At 45.9% G+C, this 25,529-nt stretch overlaps 11 non-coding genes across 11 annotated transcripts; all 11 read right to left on the bottom strand.

The window, feature by feature from the left end:
- Positions 1-1,234: 1,234 nt before the first annotated feature.
- Positions 1,235-1,425, bottom strand: LOC130336244 (U2 spliceosomal RNA). Its single transcript, XR_008877704.1, has one exon. It is a non-coding gene; the product is annotated as a U2 spliceosomal RNA (small nuclear RNA).
- A 2,091-nt stretch (positions 1,426-3,516) lies between these two features.
- Positions 3,517-3,707, bottom strand: LOC130336245 (U2 spliceosomal RNA). The gene has a single exon (XR_008877705.1). It is a non-coding gene; the product is annotated as a U2 spliceosomal RNA (small nuclear RNA).
- A 2,089-nt stretch (positions 3,708-5,796) lies between these two features.
- Positions 5,797-5,987, bottom strand: LOC130336247 (U2 spliceosomal RNA). The gene has a single exon (XR_008877706.1). It is a non-coding gene; the product is annotated as a U2 spliceosomal RNA (small nuclear RNA).
- Positions 5,988-8,076: 2,089 nt separating this feature from the next.
- Positions 8,077-8,268, bottom strand: LOC130336203 (U2 spliceosomal RNA). Its single transcript, XR_008877673.1, has one exon. It is a non-coding gene; the product is annotated as a U2 spliceosomal RNA (small nuclear RNA).
- A 2,081-nt stretch (positions 8,269-10,349) lies between these two features.
- On the bottom strand, positions 10,350-10,540 carry LOC130336248 (U2 spliceosomal RNA). The gene has a single exon (XR_008877707.1). It is a non-coding gene; the product is annotated as a U2 spliceosomal RNA (small nuclear RNA).
- Positions 10,541-12,621: 2,081 nt separating this feature from the next.
- LOC130336249 (U2 spliceosomal RNA) lies at positions 12,622-12,812 on the bottom strand. The gene has a single exon (XR_008877708.1). It is a non-coding gene; the product is annotated as a U2 spliceosomal RNA (small nuclear RNA).
- Positions 12,813-14,891: 2,079 nt separating this feature from the next.
- On the bottom strand, positions 14,892-15,082 carry LOC130336251 (U2 spliceosomal RNA). The gene has a single exon (XR_008877710.1). It is a non-coding gene; the product is annotated as a U2 spliceosomal RNA (small nuclear RNA).
- Positions 15,083-17,168: 2,086 nt separating this feature from the next.
- LOC130336201 (U2 spliceosomal RNA) lies at positions 17,169-17,359 on the bottom strand. Its single transcript, XR_008877672.1, has one exon. It is a non-coding gene; the product is annotated as a U2 spliceosomal RNA (small nuclear RNA).
- Positions 17,360-19,442: 2,083 nt separating this feature from the next.
- Positions 19,443-19,633, bottom strand: LOC130336253 (U2 spliceosomal RNA). The gene has a single exon (XR_008877711.1). It is a non-coding gene; the product is annotated as a U2 spliceosomal RNA (small nuclear RNA).
- A 2,077-nt stretch (positions 19,634-21,710) lies between these two features.
- Positions 21,711-21,901, bottom strand: LOC130336254 (U2 spliceosomal RNA). The gene has a single exon (XR_008877712.1). It is a non-coding gene; the product is annotated as a U2 spliceosomal RNA (small nuclear RNA).
- A 2,076-nt stretch (positions 21,902-23,977) lies between these two features.
- On the bottom strand, positions 23,978-24,168 carry LOC130336255 (U2 spliceosomal RNA). The gene has a single exon (XR_008877713.1). It is a non-coding gene; the product is annotated as a U2 spliceosomal RNA (small nuclear RNA).
- Between the last annotated feature and the right edge of the window lie 1,361 nt (positions 24,169-25,529).

The raw sequence follows: 25,529 nt of genomic DNA on the forward strand, positions 1-25,529 counted from the left end.
GTGTGTGTGTGCGCGTATATATATATATATATATATATATATATATATATATATATATATATTTCTCCGCCGAAATCACTTTTAAACCCATTTCCACCTTTTTTTCCCTTCTCTTCCTCTTACTTTTTTTTCACGTTTTTTTACGTTTTTCTCCTTTTCGCCTCTTTTCTGGGCGTATTATTCTTCTTTTTCTTCTTTTTTTTCGTCTAATGCATACCCCATCAGTGCAGCAATGCTTATTCAATACCGCCAGCAGATGGAGACACTGGGGGATAATTTTCTAAGGATTTATACTGATTTTTCCTGTCTGAATTTGTCGCACAGAAAGTTGCAGGCCAAATATGTGTGACATTTCTGCGACTTTAGCTTCTAGAGCATTTTTACAACATTATACATAGGTGCTGAATACATAAAAAGCGACTGTTCAGCGACAGACAAGTCGCATCGGCTGAAAGTAGGCCAGAATGTCAGTCCATGTTGGAGCAGGTTTAGATACAGTCTAAAGCATAGATCTCAAAGTCTGTGCACAGAATTTAGCAAGGGCCTCGCACCTTCTGATGCATCAGGTAGGTGCACTATAGCATAGCCTAACCCTCTGTACTTTGGTCTATATTGATGCGGGACATAGACAGCCAGCTGATGACCAATCCATTAGTGCAATGGATGGCTGGAAGCATTTGTCTTTGCCTTTGCAATACCACAGAAGCAATGCATGGTCAATGTACAGCAATGACACACCTGTGTGAACAGCCAGGAGACCCCCCCATGTTATGTTACATAGTTACATAGTTAGTACGGTCGAAAAAAGACATATGTCCATCAAGTTCAACCAGGGAATTAAGGGGTAGGGGTGTGGCGCGATATTGGGGAAGGGATGAGATTTTATATTTCTTCATAAGCATTAATCTTATTTTGTCAATTAGGAACATTCAGCACCCACCCGCTATCAAGGCAGCTGCCTATCATGTCATGCCCTACCTGCACAGGTGTGCTGGCTACTCAAATGATCCAATTAAGGAGGCCATTTAGTCAGCAGCAGCAGAAGTCCTGTGCCTGGACGCTCCAACAGCGGCCAGACACAAGCAGAAGCAGCAGAAGCAGCAGCAGCACCACCTTTTGTTTTTTGGCTGCAGCAGCAGCAGCAGCAGCAGCAAGGCCCACAGGGCTGGCTAGCTGGCTAGCCAGCAAGCAGGTAGCAATGAAAGTAGGAATCTTTCTTTTTAACCCTGTAAGGGGGTGGTGCACTGTACCCGAAGATACTGCCATATCGGGTCAATGCATAGGGCGACGGAAGCAAGCTTCGAAATCGGCCCCCGTTCTCAAAAATCCATTTAATATATGGTCCCCAGATAGGGGACGTATCAGATATTAAACTGATAAGAACAGATACTACACTTGATCTTAGCCAAAAGGCCGAGAAGCGATAACCGTGAAAGGGGCGGGCCCAACAAGGTCCCCTTCATGGGCACTATCACTGCTTGCTGTCAGGGAGGCTGCCAGACAATTTTCCATGCACACTCTGGGCTGGGGGGCAGTCAACCACCAGTACACACAGCAGAACCTAAACCCATACCATTATTGCTAAGCAGCAAGACAGGGGCCCATTGCACTCCCACGGGGCCTTTTTAAATGCAATCCATAACCCGGATTTGCCAGGAACCCTTCTTACTCCTCCTACTTGCATGTGACACTGGGCTTAGGATCTGCATAGGAAACACACACACAAGCACACACCTACCTTTGTTGCCTGCAGATGCCTCCTTGGCTGTCCCCAAACGGTATCAAACCAACACCCACGGGAAGCTGTAAGCATAGAGGACATGCCTGCACCCCATTGGACTTACCTGTGTGGGTTAAATCCGGGTTATTTGACAACCTATGGCGGTGATGGTTCTGCTCAGGCAGAGCAGTGCTGATGCTCCTCATAAAGCTGTCGCTGCTGTGAAGGTTCTAGGTGACATCACAATCCCTATGGTTACATACACAACAAAGCTGGGTTGTTGTTGTTTACACTCTGCAAGGCCTGTGGAAGTGAGTGACATCATAGCACTGTAGTTCTGAGGGTTCTAGATGGATGCAACAATCTCCTGTTGCTTCTATGAAGGCCATAATAGACGACATCACCAAACAGCTCCATAGTCACATACACAGCAAAGGAGAGATGTTGTTTACACCTAGTGATGTCAGTGGTATTGAGTGACATCACAGCACAGTGCTAAGGCTCCTGGGCCTGGACACAGCAGCGGCTGCAATATCTCAACGGAGAATACGTTTATATATATGTGTGTGTGTGCGCGTATATATATATATATATATATATATATATATATATATATATATATATTTCTCCGCCGAAATCACTTTTAAACCCATTTCCACCTTTTTTTCCCTTCTCTTCCTCTTACTTTTTTTTCACGTTTTTTTACGTTTTTCTCCTTTTCGCCTCTTTTCTGGGCGTATTATTCTTCTTTTTCTTCTTTTTTTTCGTCTAATGCATACCCCATCAGTGCAGCAATGCTTATTCAATACCGCCAGCAGATGGAGACACTGGGGGATAATTTTCTAAGGATTTATACTGATTTTTCCTGTCTGAATTTGTCGCACAGAAAGTTGCAGGCCAAATATGTGTGACATTTCTGCGACTTTAGCTTCTAGAGCATTTTTACAACATTATACATAGGTGCTGAATACATAAAAAGCGACTGTTCAGCGACAGACAAGTCGCATCGGCTGAAAGTAGGCCAGAATGTCAGTCCATGTTGGAGCAGGTTTAGATACAGTCTAAAGCATAGATCTCAAAGTCTGTGCACAGAATTTAGCAAGGGCCTCGCACCTTCTGATGCATCAGGTAGGTGCACTATAGCATAGCCTAACCCTCTGTACTTTGGTCTATATTGATGCGGGACATAGACAGCCAGCTGATGACCAATCCATTAGTGCAATGGATGGCTGGAAGCATTTGTCTTTGCCTTTGCAATACCACAGAAGCAATGCATGGTCAATGTACAGCAATGACACACCTGTGTGAACAGCCAGGAGACCCCCCCATGTTATGTTACATAGTTACATAGTTAGTACGGTCGAAAAAAGACATATGTCCATCAAGTTCAACCAGGGAATTAAGGGGTAGGGGTGTGGCGCGATATTGGGGAAGGGATGAGATTTTATATTTCTTCATAAGCATTAATCTTATTTTGTCAATTAGGAACATTCAGCACCCACCCGCTATCAAGGCAGCTGCCTATCATGTCATGCCCTACCTGCACAGGTGTGCTGGCTACTCAAATGATCCAATTAAGGAGGCCATTTAGTCAGCAGCAGCAGAAGTCCTGTGCCTGGACGCTCCAACAGCGGCCAGACACAAGCAGAAGCAGCAGAAGCAGCAGCAGCACCACCTTTTGTTTTTTGGCTGCAGCAGCAGCAGCAGCAGCAGCAAGGCCCACAGGGCTGGCTAGCTGGCTAGCCAGCAAGCAGGTAGCAATGAAAGTAGGAATCTTTCTTTTTAACCCTGTAAGGGGGTGGTGCACTGTACCCGAAGATACTGCCATATCGGGTCAATGCATAGGGCGACGGAAGCAAGCTTCGAAATCGGCCCCCGTTCTCAAAAATCCATTTAATATATGGTCCCCAGATAGGGGACGTATCAGATATTAAACTGATAAGAACAGATACTACACTTGATCTTAGCCAAAAGGCCGAGAAGCGATAACCGTGAAAGGGGCGGGCCCAACAAGGTCCCCTTCATGGGCACTATCACTGCTTGCTGTCAGGGAGGCTGCCAGACAATTTTCCATGCACACTCTGGGCTGGGGGGCAGTCAACCACCAGTACACACAGCAGAACCTAAACCCATACCATTATTGCTAAGCAGCAAGACAGGGGCCCATTGCACTCCCACGGGGCCTTTTTAAATGCAATCCATAACCCGGATTTGCCAGGAACCCTTCTTACTCCTCCTACTTGCATGTGACACTGGGCTTAGGATCTGCATAGGAAACACACACACAAGCACACACCTACCTTTGTTGCCTGCAGATGCCTCCTTGGCTGTCCCCAAACGGTATCAAACCAACACCCACGGGAAGCTGTAAGCATAGAGGACATGCCTGCACCCCATTGGACTTACCTGTGTGGGTTAAATCCGGGTTATTTGACAACCTATGGCGGTGATGGTTCTGCTCAGGCAGAGCAGTGCTGATGCTCCTCATAAAGCTGTCGCTGCTGTGAAGGTTCTAGGTGACATCACAATCCCTATGGTTACATACACAACAAAGCTGGGTTGTTGTTGTTTACACTCTGCAAGGCCTGTGGAAGTGAGTGACATCATAGCACTGTAGTTCTGAGGGTTCTAGATGGATGCAACAATCTCCTGTTGCTTCTATGAAGGCCATAATAGACGACATCACCAAACAGCTCCATAGTCACATACACAGCAAAGGAGAGATGTTGTTTACACCTAGTGATGTCAGTGGTATTGAGTGACATCACAGCACAGTGCTAAGGCTCCTGGGCCTGGACACAGCAGCGGCTGCAATATCTCAACGGAGAATACGTTTATATATATATGTGTGTGTGTGCGCGTATATATATATATATATATATATATATATATATATATATATATTTCTCCGCCGAAATCACTTTTAAACCCATTTCCACCTTTTTTTCCCTTCTCTTCCTCTTACTTTTTTTTCACGTTTTTTTACGTTTTTCTCCTTTTCGCCTCTTTTCTGGGCGTATTATTCTTCTTTTTCTTCTTTTTTTTCGTCTAATGCATACCCCATCAGTGCAGCAATGCTTATTCAATACCGCCAGCAGATGGAGACACTGGGGGATAATTTTCTAAGGATTTATACTGATTTTTCCTGTCTGAATTTGTCGCACAGAAAGTTGCAGGCCAAATATGTGTGACATTTCTGCGACTTTAGCTTCTAGAGCATTTTTACAACATTATACATAGGTGCTGAATACATAAAAAGCGACTGTTCAGCGACAGACAAGTCGCATCGGCTGAAAGTAGGCCAGAATGTCAGTCCATGTTGGAGCAGGTTTAGATACAGTCTAAAGCATAGATCTCAAAGTCTGTGCACAGAATTTAGCAAGGGCCTCGCACCTTCTGATGCATCAGGTAGGTGCACTATAGCATAGCCTAACCCTCTGTACTTTGGTCTATATTGATGCGGGACATAGACAGCCAGCTGATGACCAATCCATTAGTGCAATGGATGGCTGGAAGCATTTGTCTTTGCCTTTGCAATACCACAGAAGCAATGCATGGTCAATGTACAGCAATGACACACCTGTGTGAACAGCCAGGAGACCCCCCCATGTTATGTTACATAGTTACATAGTTAGTACGGTCGAAAAAAGACATATGTCCATCAAGTTCAACCAGGGAATTAAGGGGTAGGGGTGTGGCGCGATATTGGGGAAGGGATGAGATTTTATATTTCTTCATAAGCATTAATCTTATTTTGTCAATTAGGAACATTCAGCACCCACCCGCTATCAAGGCAGCTGCCTATCATGTCATGCCCTACCTGCACAGGTGTGCTGGCTACTCAAATGATCCAATTAAGGAGGCCATTTAGTCAGCAGCAGCAGAAGTCCTGTGCCTGGACGCTCCAACAGCGGCCAGACACAAGCAGAAGCAGCAGAAGCAGCAGCAGCACCACCTTTTGTTTTTTGGCTGCAGCAGCAGCAGCAGCAGCAGCAAGGCCCACAGGGCTGGCTAGCTGGCTAGCCAGCAAGCAGGTAGCAATGAAAGTAGGAATCTTTCTTTTTAACCCTGTAAGGGGGTGGTGCACTGTACCCGAAGATACTGCCATATCGGGTCAATGCATAGGGCGACGGAAGCAAGCTTCGAAATCGGCCCCCGTTCTCAAAAATCCATTTAATATATGGTCCCCAGATAGGGGACGTATCAGATATTAAACTGATAAGAACAGATACTACACTTGATCTTAGCCAAAAGGCCGAGAAGCGATAACCGTGAAAGGGGCGGGCCCAACAAGGTCCCCTTCATGGGCACTATCACTGCTTGCTGTCAGGGAGGCTGCCAGACAATTTTCCATGCACACTCTGGGCTGGGGGGCAGTCAACCACCAGTACACACAGCAGAACCTAAACCCATACCATTATTGCTAAGCAGCAAGACAGGGGCCCATTGCACTCCCACGGGGCCTTTTTAAATGCAATCCATAACCCGGATTTGCCAGGAACCCTTCTTACTCCTCCTACTTGCATGTGACACTGGGCTTAGGATCTGCATAGGAAACACACACACAAGCACACACCTACCTTTGTTGCCTGCAGATGCCTCCTTGGCTGTCCCCAAACGGTATCAAACCAACACCCACGGGAAGCTGTAAGCATAGAGGACATGCCTGCACCCCATTGGACTTACCTGTGTGGGTTAAATCCGGGTTATTTGACAACCTATGGCGGTGATGGTTCTGCTCAGGCAGAGCAGTGCTGATGCTCCTCATAAAGCTGTCGCTGCTGTGAAGGTTCTAGGTGACATCACAATCCCTATGGTTACATACACAACAAAGCTGGGTTGTTGTTGTTTACACTCTGCAAGGCCTGTGGAAGTGAGTGACATCATAGCACTGTAGTTCTGAGGGTTCTAGATGGATGCAACAATCTCCTGTTGCTTCTATGAAGGCCATAATAGACGACATCACCAAACAGCTCCATAGTCACATACACAGCAAAGGAGAGATGTTGTTTACACCTAGTGATGTCAGTGGTATTGAGTGACATCACAGCACAGTGCTAAGGCTCCTGGGCCTGGACACAGCAGCGGCTGCAATATCTCAACGGAGAATACGTTTATATATATATGTGTGTGTGTGCGCGTATATATATATATATATATATATATATATATATATATATATATTTCTCCGCCGAAATCACTTTTAAACCCATTTCCACCTTTTTTTCCCTTCTCTTCCTCTTACTTTTTTTTCACGTTTTTTTACGTTTTTCTCCTTTTCGCCTCTTTTCTGGGCGTATTATTCTTCTTTTTCTTCTTTTTTTTCGTCTAATGCATACCCCATCAGTGCAGCAATGCTTATTCAATACCGCCAGCAGATGGAGACACTGGGGGATAATTTTCTAAGGATTTATACTGATTTTTCCTGTCTGAATTTGTCGCACAGAAAGTTGCAGGCCAAATATGTGTGACATTTCTGCGACTTTAGCTTCTAGAGCATTTTTACAACATTATACATAGGTGCTGAATACATAAAAAGCGACTGTTCAGCGACAGACAAGTCGCATCGGCTGAAAGTAGGCCAGAATGTCAGTCCATGTTGGAGCAGGTTTAGATACAGTCTAAAGCATAGATCTCAAAGTCTGTGCACAGAATTTAGCAAGGGCCTCGCACCTTCTGATGCATCAGGTAGGTGCACTATAGCATAGCCTAACCCTCTGTACTTTGGTCTATATTGATGCGGGACATAGACAGCCAGCTGATGACCAATCCATTAGTGCAATGGATGGCTGGAAGCATTTGTCTTTGCCTTTGCAATACCACAGAAGCAATGCATGGTCAATGTACAGCAATGACACACCTGTGTGAACAGCCAGGAGACCCCCCCATGTTATGTTACATAGTTACATAGTTAGTACGGTCGAAAAAAGACATATGTCCATCAAGTTCAACCAGGGAATTAAGGGGTAGGGGTGTGGCGCGATATTGGGGAAGGGATGAGATTTTATATTTCTTCATAAGCATTAATCTTATTTTGTCAATTAGGAACATTCAGCACCCACCCGCTATCAAGGCAGCTGCCTATCATGTCATGCCCTACCTGCACAGGTGTGCTGGCTACTCAAATGATCCAATTAAGGAGGCCATTTAGTCAGCAGCAGCAGAAGTCCTGTGCCTGGACGCTCCAACAGCGGCCAGACACAAGCAGAAGCAGCAGAAGCAGCAGCAGCACCACCTTTTGTTTTTTGGCTGCAGCAGCAGCAGCAGCAGCAGCAAGGCCCACAGGGCTGGCTAGCTGGCTAGCCAGCAAGCAGGTAGCAATGAAAGTAGGAATCTTTCTTTTTAACCCTGTAAGGGGGTGGTGCACTGTACCCGAAGATACTGCCATATCGGGTCAATGCATAGGGCGACGGAAGCAAGCTTCGAAATCGGCCCCCGTTCTCAAAAATCCATTTAATATATGGTCCCCCAGATAGGGGACGTATCAGATATTAAACTGATAAGAACAGATACTACACTTGATCTTAGCCAAAAGGCCGAGAAGCGATAACCGTGAAAGGGGCGGGCCCAACAAGGTCCCCTTCATGGGCACTATCACTGCTTGCTGTCAGGGAGGCTGCCAGACAATTTTCCATGCACACTCTGGGCTGGGGGGCAGTCAACCACCAGTACACACAGCAGAACCTAAACCCATACCATTATTGCTAAGCAGCAAGACAGGGGCCCATTGCACTCCCACAGGGCCTTTTTAAATGCAATCCATAACCCGGATTTCCAGGAACCCTTCTTACTCCTCCTACTTGCATGTGACACTGGGCTTAGGATCTGCATAGGAAACACACACACAAGCACACACCTACCTTTGTTGCCTGCAGATGCCTCCTTGGCTGTCCCCAAACGGTATCAAACCAACACCCACGGGAAGCTGTAAGCATAGAGGACATGCCTGCACCCCATTGGACTTACCTGTGTGGGTTAAATCCGGGTTATTTGACAACCTATGGCGGTGATGGTTCTGCTCAGGCAGAGCAGTGCTGATGCTCCTCATAAAGCTGTCGCTGCTGTGAAGGTTCTAGGTGACATCACAATCCCTATGGTTACATACACAACAAAGCTGGGTTGTTGTTGTTTACACTCTGCAAGGCCTGTGGAAGTGAGTGACATCATAGCACTGTAGTTCTGAGGGTTCTAGATGGATGCAACAATCTCCTGTTGCTTCTATGAAGGCCATAATAGACGACATCACCAAACAGCTCCATAGTCACATACACAGCAAAGGAGAGATGTTGTTTACACCTAGTGATGTCAGTGGTATTGAGTGACATCACAGCACAGTGCTAAGGCTCCTGGGCCTGGACACAGCAGCGGCTGCAATATCTCAACGGAGAATACGTTTATATATATGTGTGTGTGTGCGCGTATATATATATATATATATATATATATATATATATATATATTTCTCCGCCGAAATCACTTTTAAACCCATTTCCACCTTTTTTTCCCTTCTCTTCCTCTTACTTTTTTTTCACGTTTTTTTACGTTTTTCTCCTTTTCGCCTCTTTTCTGGGCGTATTATTCTTCTTTTTCTTCTTTTTTTTCGTCTAATGCATACCCCATCAGTGCAGCAATGCTTATTCAATACCGCCAGCAGATGGAGACACTGGGGGATAATTTTCTAAGGATTTATACTGATTTTTCCTGTCTGAATTTGTCGCACAGAAAGTTGCAGGCCAAATATGTGTGACATTTCTGCGACTTTAGCTTCTAGAGCATTTTTACAACATTATACATAGGTGCTGAATACATAAAAAGCGACTGTTCAGCGACAGACAAGTCGCATCGGCTGAAAGTAGGCCAGAATGTCAGTCCATGTTGGAGCAGGTTTAGATACAGTCTAAAGCATAGATCTCAAAGTCTGTGCACAGAATTTAGCAAGGGCCTCGCACCTTCTGATGCATCAGGTAGGTGCACTATAGCATAGCCTAACCCTCTGTACTTTGGTCTATATTGATGCGGGACATAGACAGCCAGCTGATGACCAATCCATTAGTGCAATGGATGGCTGGAAGCATTTGTCTTTGCCTTTGCAATACCACAGAAGCAATGCATGGTCAATGTACAGCAATGACACACCTGTGTGAACAGCCAGGAGACCCCCCCATGTTATGTTACATAGTTACATAGTTAGTACGGTCGAAAAAAGACATATGTCCATCAAGTTCAACCAGGGAATTAAGGGGTAGGGGTGTGGCGCGATATTGGGGAAGGGATGAGATTTTATATTTCTTCATAAGCATTAATCTTATTTTGTCAATTAGGAACATTCAGCACCCACCCGCTATCAAGGCAGCTGCCTATCATGTCATGCCCTACCTGCACAGGTGTGCTGGCTACTCAAATGATCCAATTAAGGAGGCCATTTAGTCAGCAGCAGCAGAAGTCCTGTGCCTGGACGCTCCAACAGCGGCCAGACACAAGCAGAAGCAGCAGAAGCAGCAGCAGCACCACCTTTTGTTTTTTGGCTGCAGCAGCAGCAGCAGCAGCAAGGCCCACAGGGCTGGCTAGCTGGCTAGCCAGCAAGCAGGTAGCAATGAAAGTAGGAATCTTTCTTTTTAACCCTGTAAGGGGGTGGTGCACTGTACCCGAAGATACTGCCATATCGGGTCAATGCATAGGGCGACGGAAGCAAGCTTCGAAATCGGCCCCCGTTCTCAAAAATCCATTTAATATATGGTCCCCAGATAGGGGACGTATCAGATATTAAACTGATAAGAACAGATACTACACTTGATCTTAGCCAAAAGGCCGAGAAGCGATAACCGTGAAAGGGGCGGGCCCAACAAGGTCCCCTTCATGGGCACTATCACTGCTTGCTGTCAGGGAGGCTGCCAGACAATTTTCCATGCACACTCTGGGCTGGGGGGCAGTCAACCACCAGTACACACAGCAGAACCTAAACCCATACCATTATTGCTAAGCAGCAAGACAGGGGCCCATTGCACTCCCACGGGGCCTTTTTAAATGCAATCCATAACCCGGATTTGCCAGGAACCCTTCTTACTCCTCCTACTTGCATGTGACACTGGGCTTAGGATCTGCATAGGAAACACACACACAAGCACACACCTACCTTTGTTGCCTGCAGATGCCTCCTTGGCTGTCCCCAAACGGTATCAAACCAACACCCACGGGAAGCTGTAAGCATAGAGGACATGCCTGCACCCCATTGGACTTACCTGTGTGGGTTAAATCCGGGTTATTTGACAACCTATGGCGGTGATGGTTCTGCTCAGGCAGAGCAGTGCTGATGCTCCTCATAAAGCTGTCGCTGCTGTGAAGGTTCTAGGTGACATCACAATCCCTATGGTTACATACACAACAAAGCTGGGTTGTTGTTGTTTACACTCTGCAAGGCCTGTGGAAGTGAGTGACATCATAGCACTGTAGTTCTGAGGGTTCTAGATGGATGCAACAATCTCCTGTTGCTTCTATGAAGGCCATAATAGACGACATCACCAAACAGCTCCATAGTCACATACACAGCAAAGGAGAGATGTTGTTTACACCTAGTGATGTCAGTGGTATTGAGTGACATCACAGCACAGTGCTAAGGCTCCTGGGCCTGGACACAGCAGCGGCTGCAATATCTCAACGGAGAATACGTTTATATATATGTGTGTGTGTGCGCGTATATATATATATATATATATATATATATATATATATTTCTCCGCCGAAATCACTTTTAAACCCATTTCCACCTTTTTTTCCCTTCTCTTCCTCTTACTTTTTTTTCACGTTTTTTTACGTTTTTCTCCTTTTCGCCTCTTTTCTGGGCGTATTATTCTTCTTTTTCTTCTTTTTTTTCGTCTAATGCATACCCCATCAGTGCAGCAATGCTTATTCAATACCGCCAGCAGATGGAGACACTGGGGGATAATTTTCTAAGGATTTATACTGATTTTTCCTGTCTGAATTTGTCGCACAGAAAGTTGCAGGCCAAATATGTGTGACATTTCTGCGACTTTAGCTTCTAGAGCATTTTTACAACATTATACATAGGTGCTGAATACATAAAAAGCGACTGTTCAGCGACAGACAAGTCGCATCGGCTGAAAGTAGGCCAGAATGTCAGTCCATGTTGGAGCAGGTTTAGATACAGTCTAAAGCATAGATCTCAAAGTCTGTGCACAGAATTTAGCAAGGGCCTCGCACCTTCTGATGCATCAGGTAGGTGCACTATAGCATAGCCTAACCCTCTGTACTTTGGTCTATATTGATGCGGGACATAGACAGCCAGCTGATGACCAATCCATTAGTGCAATGGATGGCTGGAAGCATTTGTCTTTGCCTTTGCAATACCACAGAAGCAATGCATGGTCAATGTACAGCAATGACACACCTGTGTGAACAGCCAGGAGACCCCCCCATGTTATGTTACATAGTTACATAGTTAGTACGGTCGAAAAAAGACATATGTCCATCAAGTTCAACCAGGGAATTAAGGGGTAGGGGTGTGGCGCGATATTGGGGAAGGGATGAGATTTTATATTTCTTCATAAGCATTAATCTTATTTTGTCAATTAGGAACATTCAGCACCCACCCGCTATCAAGGCAGCTGCCTATCATGTCATGCCCTACCTGCACAGGTGTGCTGGCTACTCAAATGATCCAATTAAGGAGGCCATTTAGTCAGCAGCAGCAGAAGTCCTGTGCCTGGACGCTCCAACAGCGGCCAGACACAAGCAGAAGCAGCAGAAGCAGCAGCAGCACCACCTTTTGTTTTTTGGCTGCAGCAGCAGCAGCAGCAGCAGCAAGGCCCACAGGGCTGGCTAGCTGGCTAGCCAGCAAGCAGGTAGCAATGAAAGTAGGAATCTTTCTTTTTAACCCTGTAAGGGGGTGGTGCACTGTACCCGAAGATACTGCCATATCGGGTCAATGCATAGGGCGACGGAAGCAAGCTTCGAAATCGGCCCCCGTTCTCAAAAATCCATTTAATATATGGTCCCCAGATAGGGGACGTATCAGATATTAAACTGATAAGAACAGATACTACACTTGATCTTAGCCAAAAGGCCGAGAAGCGATAACCGTGAAAGGGGCGGGCCCAACAAGGTCCCCTTCATGGGCACTATCACTGCTTGCTGTCAGGGAGGCTGCCAGACAATTTTCCATGCACACTCTGGGCTGGGGGGCAGTCAACCACCAGTACACACAGCAGAACCTAAACCCATACCATTATTGCTAAGCAGCAAGACAGGGGCCCATTGCACTCCCACGGGGCCTTTTTAAATGCAATCCATAACCCGGATTTGCCAGGAACCCTTCTTACTCCTCCTACTTGCATGTGACACTGGGCTTAGGATCTGCATAGGAAACACACACACAAGCACACACCTACCTTTGTTGCCTGCAGATGCCTCCTTGGCTGTCCCCAAACGGTATCAAACCAACACCCACGGGAAGCTGTAAGCATAGAGGACATGCCTGCACCCCATTGGACTTACCTGTGTGGGTTAAATCCGGGTTATTTGACAACCTATGGCGGTGATGGTTCTGCTCAGGCAGAGCAGTGCTGATGCTCCTCATAAAGCTGTCGCTGCTGTGAAGGTTCTAGGTGACATCACAATCCCTATGGTTACATACACAACAAAGCTGGGTTGTTGTTGTTTACACTCTGCAAGGCCTGTGGAAGTGAGTGACATCATAGCACTGTAGTTCTGAGGGTTCTAGATGGATGCAACAATCTCCTGTTGCTTCTATGAAGGCCATAATAGACGACATCACCAAACAGCTCCATAGTCACATACACAGCAAAGGAGAGATGTTGTTTACACCTAGTGATGTCAGTGGTATTGAGTGACATCACAGCACAGTGCTAAGGCTCCTGGGCCTGGACACAGCAGCGGCTGCAATATCTCAACGGAGAATACGTTTATATATATGTGTGTGTGTGCGCGTATATATATATATATATATATATATATATTTCTCCGCCGAAATCACTTTTAAACCCATTTCCACCTTTTTTTCCCTTCTCTTCCTCTTACTTTTTTTTCACGTTTTTTTACGTTTTTCTCCTTTTCGCCTCTTTTCTGGGCGTATTATTCTTCTTTTTCTTCTTTTTTTTCGTCTAATGCATACCCCATCAGTGCAGCAATGCTTATTCAATACCGCCAGCAGATGGAGACACTGGGGGATAATTTTCTAAGGATTTATACTGATTTTTCCTGTCTGAATTTGTCGCACAGAAAGTTGCAGGCCAAATATGTGTGACATTTCTGCGACTTTAGCTTCTAGAGCATTTTTACAACATTATACATAGGTGCTGAATACATAAAAAGCGACTGTTCAGCGACAGACAAGTCGCATCGGCTGAAAGTAGGCCAGAATGTCAGTCCATGTTGGAGCAGGTTTAGATACAGTCTAAAGCATAGATCTCAAAGTCTGTGCACAGAATTTAGCAAGGGCCTCGCACCTTCTGATGCATCAGGTAGGTGCACTATAGCATAGCCTAACCCTCTGTACTTTGGTCTATATTGATGCGGGACATAGACAGCCAGCTGATGACCAATCCATTAGTGCAATGGATGGCTGGAAGCATTTGTCTTTGCCTTTGCAATACCACAGAAGCAATGCATGGTCAATGTACAGCAATGACACACCTGTGTGAACAGCCAGGAGACCCCCCCATGTTATGTTACATAGTTACATAGTTAGTACGGTCGAAAAAAGACATATGTCCATCAAGTTCAACCAGGGAATTAAGGGGTAGGGGTGTGGCGCGATATTGGGGAAGGGATGAGATTTTATATTTCTTCATAAGCATTAATCTTATTTTGTCAATTAGGAACATTCAGCACCCACCCGCTATCAAGGCAGCTGCCTATCATGTCATGCCCTACCTGCACAGGTGTGCTGGCTACTCAAATGATCCAATTAAGGAGGCCATTTAGTCAGCAGCAGCAGAAGTCCTGTGCCTGGACGCTCCAACAGCGGCCAGACACAAGCAGAAGCAGCAGAAGCAGCAGCAGCACCACCTTTTGTTTTTTGGCTGCAGCAGCAGCAGCAGCAGCAGCAGCAGCAAGGCCCACAGGGCTGGCTAGCTGGCTAGCCAGCAAGCAGGTAGCAATGAAAGTAGGAATCTTTCTTTTTAACCCTGTAAGGGGGTGGTGCACTGTACCCGAAGATACTGCCATATCGGGTCAATGCATAGGGCGACGGAAGCAAGCTTCGAAATCGGCCCCCGTTCTCAAAAATCCATTTAATATATGGTCCCCAGATAGGGGACGTATCAGATATTAAACTGATAAGAACAGATACTACACTTGATCTTAGCCAAAAGGCCGAGAAGCGATAACCGTGAAAGGGGCGGGCCCAACAAGGTCCCCTTCATGGGCACTATCACTGCTTGCTGTCAGGGAGGCTGCCAGACAATTTTCCATGCACACTCTGGGCTGGGGGGCAGTCAACCACCAGTACACACAGCAGAACCTAAACCCATACCATTATTGCTAAGCAGCAAGACAGGGGCCCATTGCACTCCCACGGGGCCTTTTTAAATGCAATCCATAACCCGGATTTGCCAGGAACCCTTCTTACTCCTCCTACTTGCATGTGACACTGGGCTTAGGATCTGCATAGGAAACACACACACAAGCACACACCTACCTTTGTTGCCTGCAGATGCCTCCTTGGCTGTCCCCAAACGGTATCAAACCAACACCCACGGGAAGCTGTAAGCATAGAGGACATGCCTGCACCCCATTGGACTTACCTGTGTGGGTTAAATCCGGGTTATTTGACAACCTATGGCGGTGATGGTTCTGCTCAGGCAGAGCAGTGCTGATGCTCCTCATAAAGCTGTCGCTGCTGTGAAGGTTCTAGGTGACATCACAATCCCTATGGTTACATACACAACAAAGCTGGGTTTGTTGTTGTTTACACTCTGCAAGGCCTGTGGAAGTGAGTGACATCATAGCACTGTAGTTCTGAGGGTTCTAGATGGATGCAACAATCTCCTGTTGCTTCTATGAAGGCCATAATAGACGACATCACCAAACAGCTCCATAGTCACATACACAGCAAAGGAGAGATGTTGTTTACACCTAGTGATGTCAGTGGTATTGAGTGACATCACAGCACAGTGCTAAGGCTCCTGGGCCTGGACACAGCAGCGGCTGCAATATCTCAACGGAGAATACGTTTATATATATGTGTGTGTGTGCGCGTATATATATATATATATATATATATATATATATATATATATTTCTCCGCCGAAATCACTTTTAAACCCATTTCCACCTTTTTTTCCCTTCTCTTCCTCTTACTTTTTTTTCACGTTTTTTTACGTTTTTCTCCTTTTCGCCTCTTTTCTGGGCGTATTATTCTTCTTTTTCTTCTTTTTTTTCGTCTAATGCATACCCCATCAGTGCAGCAATGCTTATTCAATACCGCCAGCAGATGGAGACACTGGGGGATAATTTTCTAAGGATTTATACTGATTTTTCCTGTCTGAATTTGTCGCACAGAAAGTTGCAGGCCAAATATGTGTGACATTTCTGCGACTTTAGCTTCTAGAGCATTTTTACAACATTATACATAGGTGCTGAATACATAAAAAGCGACTGTTCAGCGACAGACAAGTCGCATCGGCTGAAAGTAGGCCAGAATGTCAGTCCATGTTGGAGCAGGTTTAGATACAGTCTAAAGCATAGATCTCAAAGTCTGTGCACAGAATTTAGCAAGGGCCTCGCACCTTCTGATGCATCAGGTAGGTGCACTATAGCATAGCCTAACCCTCTGTACTTTGGTCTATATTGATGCGGGACATAGACAGCCAGCTGATGACCAATCCATTAGTGCAATGGATGGCTGGAAGCATTTGTCTTTGCCTTTGCAATACCACAGAAGCAATGCATGGTCAATGTACAGCAATGACACACCTGTGTGAACAGCCAGGAGACCCCCCCATGTTATGTTACATAGTTACATAGTTAGTACGGTCGAAAAAAGACATATGTCCATCAAGTTCAACCAGGGAATTAAGGGGTAGGGGTGTGGCGCGATATTGGGGAAGGGATGAGATTTTATATTTCTTCATAAGCATTAATCTTATTTTGTCAATTAGGAACATTCAGCACCCACCCGCTATCAAGGCAGCTGCCTATCATGTCATGCCCTACCTGCACAGGTGTGCTGGCTACTCAAATGATCCAATTAAGGAGGCCATTTAGTCAGCAGCAGCAGAAGTCCTGTGCCTGGACGCTCCAACAGCGGCCAGACACAAGCAGAAGCAGCAGAAGCAGCAGCAGCACCACCTTTTGTTTTTTGGCTGCAGCAGCAGCAGCAGCAGCAGCAAGGCCCACAGGGCTGGCTAGCTGGCTAGCCAGCAAGCAGGTAGCAATGAAAGTAGGAATCTTTCTTTTTAACCCTGTAAGGGGGTGGTGCACTGTACCCGAAGATACTGCCATATCGGGTCAATGCATAGGGCGACGGAAGCAAGCTTCGAAATCGGCCCCCGTTCTCAAAAATCCATTTAATATATGATCCCCAGATAGGGGACGTATCAGATATTAAACTGATAAGAACAGATACTACACTTGATCTTAGCCAAAAGGCCGAGAAGCGATAACCGTGAAAGGGGCGGGCCCAACAAGGTCCCCTTCATGGGCACTATCACTGCTTGCTGTCAGGGAGGCTGCCAGACAATTTTCCATGCACACTCTGGGCTGGGGGGCAGTCAACCACCAGTACACACAGCAGAACCTAAACCCATACCATTATTGCTAAGCAGCAAGACAGGGGCCCATTGCACTCCCACGGGGCCTTTTTAAATGCAATCCATAACCCGGATTTGCCAGGAACCCTTCTTACTCCTCCTACTTGCATGTGACACTGGGCTTAGGATCTGCATAGGAAACACACACACAAGCACACACCTACCTTTGTTGCCTGCAGATGCCTCCTTGGCTGTCCCCAAACGGTATCAAACCAACACCCACGGGAAGCTGTAAGCATAGAGGACATGCCTGCACCCCATTGGACTTACCTGTGTGGGTTAAATCCGGGTTATTTGACAACCTATGGCGGTGATGGTTCTGCTCAGGCAGAGCAGTGCTGATGCTTCTCATAAAGCTGTCGCTGCTGTGAAGGTTCTAGGTGACATCACAATCCCTATGGTTACATACACAACAAAGCTGGGTTGTTGTTGTTTACACTCTGCAAGGCCTGTGGAAGTGAGTGACATCATAGCACTGTAGTTCTGAGGGTTCTAGATGGATGCAACAATCTCCTGTTGCTTCTATGAAGGCCATAATAGACGACATCACCAAACAGCTCCATAGTCACATACACAGCAAAGGAGAGATGTTGTTTACACCTAGTGATGTCAGTGGTATTGAGTGACATCACAGCACAGTGCTAAGGCTCCTGGGCCTGGACACAGCAGCGGCTGCAATATCTCAACGGAGAATACGTTTATATATATGTGTGTGTGTGCGCGTATATATATATATATATATATATATATATATATATATATTTCTCCGCCGAAATCACTTTTAAACCCATTTCCACCTTTTTTTCCCTTCTCTTCCTCTTACTTTTTTTTCACGTTTTTTTACGTTTTTCTCCTTTTCGCCTCTTTTCTGGGCGTATTATTCTTCTTTTTCTTCTTTTTTTTCGTCTAATGCATACCCCATCAGTGCAGCAATGCTTATTCAATACCGCCAGCAGATGGAGACACTGGGGGATAATTTTCTAAGGATTTATACTGATTTTTCCTGTCTGAATTTGTCGCACAGAAAGTTGCAGGCCAAATATGTGTGACATTTCTGCGACTTTAGCTTCTAGAGCATTTTTACAACATTATACATAGGAGCTGAATACATAAAAAGCGACTGTTCAGCGACAGACAAGTCGCATCGGCTGAAAGTAGGCCAGAATGTCAGTCCATGTTGGAGCAGGTTTAGATACAGTCTAAAGCATAGATCTCAAAGTCTGTGCACAGAATTTAGCAAGGGCCTCGCACCTTCTGATGCATCAGGTAGGTGCACTATAGCATAGCCTAACCCTCTGTACTTTGGTCTATATTGATGCGGGACATAGACAGCCAGCTGATGACCAATCCATTAGTGCAATGGATGGCTGGAAGCATTTGTCTTTGCCTTTGCAATACCACAGAAGCAATGCATGGTCAATGTACAGCAATGACACACCTGTGTGAACAGCCAGGAGACCCCCCCATGTTATGTTACATAGTTACATAGTTAGTACGGTCGAAAAAAGACATATGTCCATCAAGTTCAACCAGGGAATTAAGGGGTAGGGGTGTGGCGCGATATTGGGGAAGGGATGAGATTTTATATTTCTTCATAAGCATTAATCTTATTTTGTCAATTAGGAACATTCAGCACCCACCCGCTATCAAGGCAGCTGCCTATCATGTCATGCCCTACCTGCACAGGTGTGCTGGCTACTCAAATGATCCAATTAAGGAGGCCATTTAGTCAGCAGCAGCAGAAGTCCTGTGCCTGGACGCTCCAACAGCGGCCAGACACAAGCAGAAGCAGCAGAAGCAGCAGCAGCACCACCTTTTGTTTTTTGGCTGCAGCAGCAGCAGCAGCAGCAGCAAGGCCCACAGGGCTGGCTAGCTGGCTAGCCAGCAAGCAGGTAGCAATGAAAGTAGGAATCTTTCTTTTTAACCCTGTAAGGGGGTGGTGCACTGTACCCGAAGATACTGCCATATCGGGTCAATGCATAGGGCGACGGAAGCAAGCTTCGAAATCGGCCCCCGTTCTCAAAAATCCATTTAATATATGGTCCCCAGATAGGGGACGTATCAGATATTAAACTGATAAGAACAGATACTACACTTGATCTTAGCCAAAAGGCCGAGAAGCGATAACCGTGAAAGGGGCGGGCCCAACAAGGTCCCCTTCATGGGCACTATCACTGCTTGCTGTCAGGGAGGCTGCCAGACAATTTTCCATGCACACTCTGGGCTGGGGGGCAGTCAACCACCAGTACACACAGCAGAACCTAAACCCATACCATTATTGCTAAGCAGCAAGACAGGGGCCCATTGCACTCCCACGGGGCCTTTTTAAATGCAATCCATAACCCGGATTTGCCAGGAACCCTTCTTACTCCTCCTACTTGCATGTGACACTGGGCTTAGGATCTGCATAGGAAACACACACACAAGCACACACCTACCTTTGTTGCCTGCAGATGCCTCCTTGGCTGTCCCCAAACGGTATCAAACCAACACCCACGGGAAGCTGTAAGCATAGAGGACATGCCTGCACCCCATTGGACTTACCTGTGTGGGTTAAATCCGGGTTATTTGACAACCTATGGCGGTGATGGTTCTGCTCAGGCAGAGCAGTGCTGATGCTCCTCATAAAGCTGTCGCTGCTGTGAAGGTTCTAGGTGACATCACAATCCCTATGGTTACATACACAACAAAGCTGGGTTGTTGTTGTTTACACTCTGCAAGGCCTGTGGAAGTGAGTGACATCATAGCACTGTAGTTCTGAGGGTTCTAGATGGATGCAACAATCTCCTGTTGCTTCTATGAAGGCCATAATAGACGACATCACCAAACAGCTCCATAGTCACATACACAGCAAAGGAGAGATGTTGTTTACACCTAGTGATGTCAGTGGTATTGAGTGACATCACAGCACAGTGCTAAGGCTCCTGGGCCTGGACACAGCAGCGGCTGCAATATCTCAACGGAGAATACGTTTATATATATGTGTGTGTGTGCGCGTATATATATATATATATATATATATATATATATTTCTCCGCCGAAATCACTTTTAAACCCATTTCCACCTTTTTTTCCCTTCTCTTCCTCTTACTTTTTTTTCACGTTTTTTTACGTTTTTCTCCTTTTCGCCTCTTTTCTGGGCGTATTATTCTTCTTTTTCTTCTTTTTTTTCGTCTAATGCATACCCCATCAGTGCAGCAATGCTTATTCAATACCGCCAGCAGATGGAGACACTGGGGGATAATTTTCTAAGGATTTATACTGATTTTTCCTGTCTGAATTTGTCGCACAGAAAGTTGCAGGCCAAATATGTGTGACATTTCTGCGACTTTAGCTTCTAGAGCATTTTTACAACATTATACATAGGTGCTGAATACATAAAAAGCGACTGTTCAGCGACAGACAAGTCGCATCGGCTGAAAGTAGGCCAGAATGTCAGTCCATGTTGGAGCAGGTTTAGATACAGTCTAAAGCATAGATCTCAAAGTCTGTGCACAGAATTTAGCAAGGGCCTCGCACCTTCTGATGCATCAGGTAGGTGCACTATAGCATAGCCTAACCCTCTGTACTTTGGTCTATATTGATGCGGGACATAGACAGCCAGCTGATGACCAATCCATTAGTGCAATGGATGGCTGGAAGCATTTGTCTTTGCCTTTGCAATACCACAGAAGCAATGCATGGTCAATGTACAGCAATGACACACCTGTGTGAACAGCCAGGAGACCCCCCCATGTTATGTTACATAGTTACATAGTTAGTACGGTCGAAAAAAGACATATGTCCATCAAGTTCAACCAGGGAATTAAGGGGTAGGGGTGTGGCGCGATATTGGGGAAGGGATGAGATTTTATATTTCTTCATAAGCATTAATCTTATTTTGTCAATTAGGAACATTCAGCACCCACCCGCTATCAAGGCAGCTGCCTATCATGTCATGCCCTACCTGCACAGGTGTGCTGGCTACTCAAATGATCCAATTAAGGAGGCCATTTAGTCAGCAGCAGCAGAAGTCCTGTGCCTGGACGCTCCAACAGCGGCCAGACACAAGCAGAAGCAGCAGAAGCAGCAGCAGCACCACCTTTTGTTTTTTGGCTGCAGCAGCAGCAGCAGCAGCAGCAAGGCCCACAGGGCTGGCTAGCTGGCTAGCCAGCAAGCAGGTAGCAATGAAAGTAGGAATCTTTCTTTTTAACCCTGTAAGGGGGTGGTGCACTGTACCCGAAGATACTGCCATATCGGGTCAATGCATAGGGCGACGGAAGCAAGCTTCGAAATCGGCCCCCGTTCTCAAAAATCCATTTAATATATGGTCCCCAGATAGGGGACGTATCAGATATTAAACTGATAAGAACAGATACTACACTTGATCTTAGCCAAAAGGCCGAGAAGCGATAACCGTGAAAGGGGCGGGCCCAACAAGGTCCCCTTCATGGGCACTATCACTGCTTGCTGTCAGGGAGGCTGCCAGACAATTTTCCATGCACACTCTGGGCTGGGGGGCAGTCAACCACCAGTACACACAGCAGAACCTAAACCCATACCATTATTGCTAAGCAGCAAGACAGGGGCCCATTGCACTCCCACGGGGCCTTTTTAAATGCAATCCATAACCCGGATTTGCCAGGAACCCTTCTTACTCCTCCTACTTGCATGTGACACTGGGCTTAGGATCTGCATAGGAAACACACACACAAGCACACACCTACCTTTGTTGCCTGCAGATGCCTCCTTGGCTGTCCCCAAACGGTATCAAACCAACACCCACGGGAAGCTGTAAGCATAGAGGACATGCCTGCACCCCATTGGACTTACCTGTGTGGGTTAAATCCGGGTTATTTGACAACCTATGGCGGTGATGGTTCTGCTCAGGCAGAGCAGTGCTGATGCTCCTCATAAAGCTGTCGCTGCTGTGAAGGTTCTAGGTGACATCACAATCCCTATGGTTACATACACAACAAAGCTGGGTTGTTGTTGTTTACACTCTGCAAGGCCTGTGGAAGTGAGTGACATCATAGCACTGTAGTTCTGAGGGTTCTAGATGGATGCAACAATCTCCTGTTGCTTCTATGAAGGCCATAATAGACGACATCACCAAACAGCTCCATAGTCACATACACAGCAAAGGAGAGATGTTGTTTACACCTAGTGATGTCAGTGGTATTGAGTGACATCACAGCACAGTGCTAAGGCTCCTGGGCCTGGACACAGCAGCGGCTGCAATATCTCAACGGAGAATACGTTTATATATATGTGTGTGTGTGCGCGTATATATATATATATATATATATATATATATATATTTCTCCGCCGAAATCACTTTTAAACCCATTTCCACCTTTTTTTCCCTTCTCTTCCTCTTACTTTTTTTTCACGTTTTTTTACGTTTTTCTCCTTTTCGCCTCTTTTCTGGGCGTATTATTCTTCTTTTTCTTCTTTTTTTTCGTCTAATGCATACCCCATCAGTGCAGCAATGCTTATTCAATACCGCCAGCAGATGGAGACACTGGGGGATAATTTTCTAAGGATTTATACTGATTTTTCCTGTCTGAATTTGTCGCACAGAAAGTTGCAGGCCAAATATGTGTGACATTTCTGCGACTTTAGCTTCTAGAGCATTTTTACAACATTATACATAGGTGCTGAATACATAAAAAGCGACTGTTCAGCGACAGACAAGTCGCATCGGCTGAAAGTAGGCCAGAATGTCAGTCCATGTTGGAGCAGGTTTAGATACAGTCTAAAGCATAGATCTCAAAGTCTGTGCACAGAATTTAGCAAGGGCCTCGCACCTTCTGATGCATCAGGTAGGTGCACTATAGCATAGCCTAACCCTCTGTACTTTGGTCTATATTGATGCGGGACATAGACAGCCAGCTGATGACCAATCCATTAGTGCAATGGATGGCTGGAAGCATTTGTCTTTGCCTTTGCAATACCACAGAAGCAATGCATGGTCAATGTACAGCAATGACACACCTGTGTGAACAGCCAGGAGACCCCCCCATGTTATGTTACATAGTTACATAGTTAGTACGGTCGAAAAAAGACATATGTCCATCAAGTTCAACCAGGGAATTAAGGGGTAGGGGTGTGGCGCGATATTGGGGAAGGGATGAGATTTTATATTTCTTCATAAGCATTAATCTTATTTTGTCAATTAGGAACATTCAGCACCCACCCGCTATCAAGGCAGCTGCCTATCATGTCATGCCCTACCTGCACAGGTGTGCTGGCTACTCAAATGATCCAATTAAGGAGGCCATTTAGTCAGCAGCAGCAGAAGTCCTGTGCCTGGACGCTCCAACAGCGGCCAGACACAAGCAGAAGCAGCAGAAGCAGCAGCAGCACCACCTTTTGTTTTTTGGCTGCAGCAGCAGCAGCAGCAGCAAGGCCCACAGGGCTGGCTAGCTGGCTAGCCAGCAAGCAGGTAGCAATGAAAGTAGGAATCTTTCTTTTTAACCCTGTAAGGGGGTGGTGCACTGTACCCGAAGATACTGCCATATCGGGTCAATGCATAGGGCGACGGAAGCAAGCTTCGAAATCGGCCCCCGTTCTCAAAAATCCATTTAATATATGGTCCCCAGATAGGGGACGTATCAGATATTAAACTGATAAGAACAGATACTACACTTGATCTTAGCCAAAAGGCCGAGAAGCGATAACCGTGAAAGGGGCGGGCCCAACAAGGTCCCCTTCATGGGCACTATCACTGCTTGCTGTCAGGGAGGCTGCCAGACAATTTTCCATGCACACTCTGGGCTGGGGGGCAGTCAACCACCAGTACACACAGCAGAACCTAAACCCATACCATTATTGCTAAGCAGCAAGACAGGGGCCCATTGCACTCCCACGGGGCCTTTTTAAATGCAATCCATAACCCGGATTTGCCAGGAACCCTTCTTACTCCTCCTACTTGCATGTGACACTGGGCTTAGGATCTGCATAGGAAACACACACACAAGCACACACCTACCTTTGTTGCCTGCAGATGCCTCCTTGGCTGTCCCCAAACGGTATCAAACCAACACCCACGGGAAGCTGTAAGCATAGAGGACATGCCTGCACCCCATTGGACTTACCTGTGTGGGTTAAATCCGGGTTATTTGACAACCTATGGCGGTGATGGTTCTGCTCAGGCAGAGCAGTGCTGATGCTCCTCATAAAGCTGTCGCTGCTGTGAAGGTTCTAGGTGACATCACAATCCCTATGGTTACATACACAACAAAGCTGGGTTGTTGTTGTTTACACTCTGCAAGGCCTGTGGAAGTGAGTGACATCATAGCACTGTAGTTCTGAGGGTTCTAGATGGATGCAACAATCTCCTCTTGCTTCTATGAAGGCCATAATAGACGACATCACCAAACAGCTCCATAGTCACATACACAGCAAAGGAGAGATGTTGTTTACACCTAGTGATGTCAGTGGTATTGAGTGACATCACAGCACAGTGCTAAGGCTCCTGGGCCTGGACACAGCAGCGGCTGCAATATCTCAACGGAGAATACGTTTATATATATGTGTGTGTGTGCGCGTATATATATATATATATATATATATATATATATATATATATATATTTCTCCGCCGAAATCACTTTTAAACCCATTTCCACCTTTTTTTCCCTTCTCTTCCTCTTACTTTTTTTTCACGTTTTTTTACGTTTTTCTCCTTTTCGCCTCTTTTCTGGGCGTATTATTCTTCTTTTTCTTCTTTTTTTTCGTCTAATGCATACCCCATCAGTGCAGCAATGCTTATTCAATACCGCCAGCAGATGGAGACACTGGGGGATAATTTTCTAAGGATTTATACTGATTTTTCCTGTCTGAATTTGTCGCACAGAAAGTTGCAGGCCAAATATGTGTGACATTTCTGCGAGACTTTAGCTTCTAGAGCATTTTTACAACATTATACATAGGTGCTGAATACATAAAAAGCGACTGTTCAGCGACAGACAAGTCGCATCGGCTGAAAGTAGGCCAGAATGTCAGTCCATGTTGGAGCAGGTTTAGATACAGTCTAAA

The sequence above is a fragment of the Hyla sarda genome, unplaced genomic scaffold, assembly GCF_029499605.1.
Source record: "Hyla sarda isolate aHylSar1 unplaced genomic scaffold, aHylSar1.hap1 scaffold_471, whole genome shotgun sequence".
Classification (NCBI taxonomy): domain Eukaryota; kingdom Metazoa; phylum Chordata; class Amphibia; order Anura; family Hylidae; genus Hyla; species Hyla sarda.